Below are 5808 nucleotides of genomic sequence, written 5' to 3'. Positions count from 1 at the left end.
GCCCAACCCTATTGTACCGCCCGGGCTGGGCCTGGCCTCGCCGCTGGCACGTACCAAGTGCGATGCGGGGGGGGGGTCAGTCCCGCCGCTCCCCGGGGCTCCCTCCTGCGGGCCCGCCCCGCACTCCTGGACCCCGCCCTCGGGCGCGGCGCTTGTTACCTCCCGCCACCCCTTCTGTGGCCGCTGCCTGGGGGATGCCGCGGCTTCTCGAGGCCGCCGGCCGACGCGCCCCCCCCTCGGCCGCGCGTTGGTACGTCCCGCGCGCGAGCAGACTATGTAGGGAGCTCTCGGGTGACTCACCCGCCACCGGGACTGGGGGAACGGGGTCGGGGAGCCCCCCCCAGCCCAATCCACTCTGCAACTGGGGACTCTGGGTCGGGCTTGAGCGGGCATCTTCGAATCTCAATCCTCTACCAAACCCCTCTCCAACCGAATCTGCCCTGGGGGGACGTCAGGAGGCAGGAAGGAGGGTCACCAGGAGATCCCTCCGTGGACTGTGCTTGCTCTAGTGATGGCGGGGAAGGCCGCCCTTCCTCCAGCATCCTAGGGTTGATGTCTTCCTGCTCCTCTCGGGTAATTACAGCCCTGCACGGCTGCTTTACTAAGGTCTCTAATCTTCTGGGTCCCTCCCAGCTCCAAACTGGGTGGTCCAGGCCCTGAACCCCTTCCACCCGCTTCACAAGACACCCCCCCCCATTTCCCCAGAGAGATTTTGTTCTCCGATGATGAGGGGTGGGGGGATGACAGCAAGCATCTCCTGACTCCTTTCCCACAAAGTATCCCTGTGTCAGTCCATTGGACTGTGCTCCTCCATTCCCCCTGGTGCCAGCTGAGGTGAGGGCTTCCAGCCAAGTCAGGCCCAGCGTGGGGCAGAGGGAGAGCTTGCTGGGAAGGTGGATCGATGGTGGTGATGCTGCTGCAGGGACTGACTAGAGGGAGGGAAGAGGAGGGACAGCTGGGCTCTGCCCACCCTGGCCCTGCCCTTTGTCCTGGTCTCCAGAAGGTCAGTTCTCCACTTCTTCATTGTCCAGAGATAAGGCCCCCTCCTCAGACTGTTCCCCTGTTCCTGCCCCTCTTTCCCACCAGAGTCTCATTCCTTGGAGTAAGCTCCCCAGAGAGTACCCATTTGAAGGGGGTGGGGGGAGAATGAGCAAAAGGGATGCGGTCTCAGACAATCTGGGAATAGCCAATAGCCTTTGTCCTGGGACCCTCTCGGGAGGACTTGGGAAGACTGACATTAGGGAAGTGTGATGATAAGAAGCCTGCAACCCTTAAGCTAGTGACAGCTTTTCTTAAATCCAGTTTGTTTGCCAATAAAATCAAGAAAATAGAGTGCTATGAGGCATTATGGGGTCACTGTAAAGAGTAAATAGGACAATGCTGATGGAGTGCTTTGCACAGAGCCTGGCATGGAAGAACTATCAGTAAAAATGATGGTAATGATACTTGGATGATGAGCAGGTTTCAAACATAAAGAAGTATGGGGATGGAGAGCTGATGAGCACGTTTGTTGGTCAGCTCGTCTGGGATGAGTGGACCCTGTGGGTGATGGAGTCCAGGACTGCCCTTTGTGAGGTCAGAGGCCTCAGGGCCTATGTCTTCCAGAACTGAATGGAGGCCCACCCTGAATCTGGCAGGCAGAGGGTAGACTCTGGACCATTCAGAAACAGAACCCAATCAGGAGAAAGCCCTCTGTCATCCCTGGTTTGGAGGTTACTTCAGGGATGAAGATGGATCAGTGGGAAAGGTGAGACAACCACTTTGGCCAGAGCTCAGGAATAGTGGAGGGGCAACTGGTACCTAAAGATGAGCTGAGCATGGTAGTACATATCTAGAGTCCCTGCTACTAGGGAGATGGAGGTGGGAAGATAAGAGTCTGAAGCAAGTCTGGGAAAAATCATAAGATCCTATCTGAAAAACAAAATTAAAGCAAAGTGGCCAAGTGGTAGAAGTTGGCTCATCAAACAGGAACAAACAGGAAATGAATACTATATATATATGTCTATGTACACACACTCACATATATAACATATATACACATATATGTAAAATGAAATGGTCTATGTAGGATGATTTAAATGCCACTTGCAGTGGCAGATTCTGCTGGGGAGCTGTTGAACACCAAGAGGTTCTTCAGTAGGGAAACACTTTAGAACTGGAGTGAGTGTGTGTGTGTGTGTGTGTGTGTGTGTTGTTTTTTTTTGGCCAGTCCTGGGCCTTAGACTCAGGGCCTGAGCACTGTCCCTGGCTTCTTTTTGCTCAAGGAACTCTGCCACTTGAGCCACAGCGCCACTTCTGGCTGTTTTCCTTATATGTGGTTCTGGGGAATTGAACCCAGGGCTTCATGTATTCGCGGCAAGCACTCTTGCCACTAGGCCATATCCCCAGCCCGGTACTTGGTCTTGAATTCAGGGACTAGACCCTGTCCCTTAGCCTCTACTGCTTGAGCCACACCTCTACTTCTACCCTTTTGGAGATCAGAGTCTCAGGGATTTTCCTGCTCCAGCTAGCTTTAAATTGTAATATTCAGTCTCAGTCTCCTGAGTAGCTAGGAATACAGGCCTGACCCACTGGGGCTGGCTTAGAATTGGAACTTTTTGCTTTGTGTCTAATTATCTGGGATTGACTTTGGGAAGCTGTCTGAGAAGAGACAGCTTATAGTACTGGAGTACATGAATGATTCTCAGCCTAAGAAATTTTGCCCCCTTACACCTGGGACATTTGCCAAAGTTTAATGGCATTTTGATTGTCACAAGTGAGGGTGCTACTAGCATATAGCTAATAGAAGTCAAGGGTGCTGCTTAGCATCCTACAAGGCACAGTAACACCCCACCCCCACCCCAGAATTATCAGGCATAGAAGATCAGTGGTCCTAAGATTGAGGAAGACTTCCCTCCCAGATCCATTCCTACATTCTGGAAAGATGTTGGTGGTGGAAACCCTCAGGGTAGCTGGGAGTGAGACAACTGGAAGGACAAGTCTCCTAGCCAGGCCCAGTTCCAGAAGGCTTCCTGTACAGCTGACAGGCCCACAGGGAGTGTGGGGAGATGGCTTAAGGCAAGCTAGGAGAGTACAACTCCCTGGGGGATTGATACAGTTGGAGTAGACAGTAGGCTCCTCTCCCCTCCAGACTGAGCAAGATCCCAAACAGATCCCAGCAACTTGGGAGGTTTGACAACCTTTGAGTTTGGGGCTAGATAACCATGCCTGAAGGCTTCATGTGGCCCACATCCTAGAGAAGGTACATGGTGGGTCACTGCAATAACTTGGGCTAAAGCCTCAACAGGATGCCCTGCCCAGTTTTAGAAAAATCGGACACCTCCTCTTTGGCCCAGGGCAATCTCCCGCTCCTCTATAGAAATAAGTTTCACCCAAGGCTGGGGAAGGTCTCTAAGACCTCAGACATAGCTCTGACCTCTCCAGGAGGAAGGCCAAAGTACAAGGAACACTTTACACCTTTCTAAGTTTGGTGGGAAAGGATCCAGGATGAACCTGATGGAGAGCAAAAGGAAATCACTGGGAGATTTGACTTGGTGATTACAATCTCAGGATGGAGGCCCTGGGTGCTGCCTCCACACACGAAGTAGGAAGTAGGAGGAGCCTAATAGGAACAGCCAAAAGAACAAGTCAGATACTCATTCTCACCCCACCTCCAAGGCAGCAACCATAAGAAAGGGTCTCTAACCCAGACTAACTCTCCAGAAGCCTTGGCCTCTGGGGCCCACTGACCTAAGGTGGGGAGGGGCTTGCGAGGGCAGTGGCAACACTAGCTGCCTCTTTCCCTCCAGCTCTTAGGGAGGCAGAAGGACTGAGAAGGAGGAACTCAAATTCCGGAATATATAGGTTCAACCCTTTGGGTGCCTTTGTCTAGAACCTTTAATAAGGATAGGAAGTTGACACTGCTGTGTTTTTATCCTGCAGCTGAGATGAGGATGGGGAGGGGGTGACTGGTGTTCCTCAATGTCTTGGTCCCTAGAAGAGGTGGAGATGGGCTGGAATTATGGCCTCGTGGTAGAGTGCTTGCCTAGCATGCATGAAGCCCTGGGTTGAGTCCTCCGTACCACATACACAGAAAAAGCCAGAAGTGGTGCTGTGGTTCTAGTGGTAGAGTGCCAGCCTTGAGCAAAAAGCAGCTCAGGGACAGTGCCCAGGCCCTGAGTTTAAGCCTGATACCTGGGATTTGAGAAAGATGGAAATGGTATTGAGAGCCATCAGCATACTACTGTATAAGGCATGTGTGTGCAAGCATGCACATGTGCAAGCTTTTTGTGCACAAGAGGGATCAAACCCAGGGGCTTTCCCTCATAAAGTACCAACTCAGCTGGGAATATGGCCTAGTGGCAACAGTGCTTGCCTCATATACATGAAGCCCTGGGTTTGATTCCCCAGCACCACTTATACAGAAAATGGCCAGAAGTGCCACTGTGGCTCAAGTGGCTGAGTGCTAACCTTGAGCAAAAAGAAGCCAGGGCCAGTGCTCAGGGACTGAGTTCAAGGCCCAGGACTGGCAAAAAAAAAAAAAAAAAAAAAAGTACAAACTCCACTCTTCAGCCATATACTCACCCCAAAGAACATTCAGTTTTGATAAAAGAGGGAGACCCTACAGATCAACAGACGGATTGCACCCCCACTCCCAATTCAGGAATCAGTCCTGAATTAGTTCCAAGAGTCCTAATGAGTTATGCCAAGAGAGGAAGAATCTCAGAGGCTGTGGGCTAGGCGGAAAGAAGCTCCACCTCTAGTCTCTCCAGAGCTGCCCAGCCTGACAACATGCTGGGTGGAGTCGGTGGCTGGCTGTGACTGTGACTCAGGTTTCTGTGGGCAGCCAAGGCAGCCGGCTGGGAGGAGCCCAGACCGACTGACAGGCTAGCCAACTGCAGCTTTCACCTCAGCTGTCCCCTCTCCCTGGAATGTAGGAGGAGGCTGGCCTTGGGAGGCCAGCAGACCCCGGCTTTCCTCCATCCCCCCCCCCCCCCGCCCTCCTGTTTCTTCCCAGAGCCCCTAGCCTCTGGCCCCCTTCCTCTGAAGACATGACACAGAGGGAGAATTGGGGATCAGTGACTCTAGGGAGGCCCCAGAAAGTCTGTGCCACAGGGAAAAAAGGTGTAATAATGATTGGTCTTGCACCCTCAAGGAAGGCTTTGTGGGGAACCCTGGGCTCCTCAGCCTTCCCCCAGCCTGGCTAGCTCTTGTCTGGACAGGTTCATTGTCATGATGAAGGCTGGGGGTGGTGGTGGTTTAGAATACAGCTGCTACCAAGTCCGACTACCAGGCTGAAGTGAAGAGAGGGTTCCTAGGGTCCTTAATCCCCAGTCAAGTCCCTTCAGAACTGACCGCTAAAGAGCAATGAATGGCTGGAGCTGAAACAAAAGCGCCGTAATTAGTATGAGCAAGCGCAGGACTTCCCCTTAGTGATAGGTGAGGGTTCAACCAGCGCATTCCCCACCACTTATTGGCTGCTTTTTATCAGGTGGCTTTTATGTGTCTAGTTCTGAGTGCCCATTTCATCTATCTTCCCAGCAACTGGCCTCAGATGGCAAGGCAAGGATCAGAACTCAGCACTGACTGGCAATCATTACAGCTGGCAATCATTCTTTTCTGGGAGCCAGCCAGTGTAGCTGTTCTAGGAGATGCAAGGGGAGAAGGCAACTTGAACTTTTATCTAAATGACTGGATGGCCCATCAGGAGACCACAGGTGGTAGGATGCAGGTGGTGGCTGCATTTGGGGTTTGGGAACAGATAGCAGAGGAAGAGAAAGTCACTAACGAAATGCCTGACCACAGAGTAGGCTATTCTTGGGGCTGGGA

This window comes from Perognathus longimembris, chromosome 7 (genome assembly GCF_023159225.1).
Source record: "Perognathus longimembris pacificus isolate PPM17 chromosome 7, ASM2315922v1, whole genome shotgun sequence".
Taxonomy (NCBI): Eukaryota; Metazoa; Chordata; class Mammalia; order Rodentia; family Heteromyidae; genus Perognathus; species Perognathus longimembris.
Note: the sequence above shows the minus strand (reverse complement) of the source record.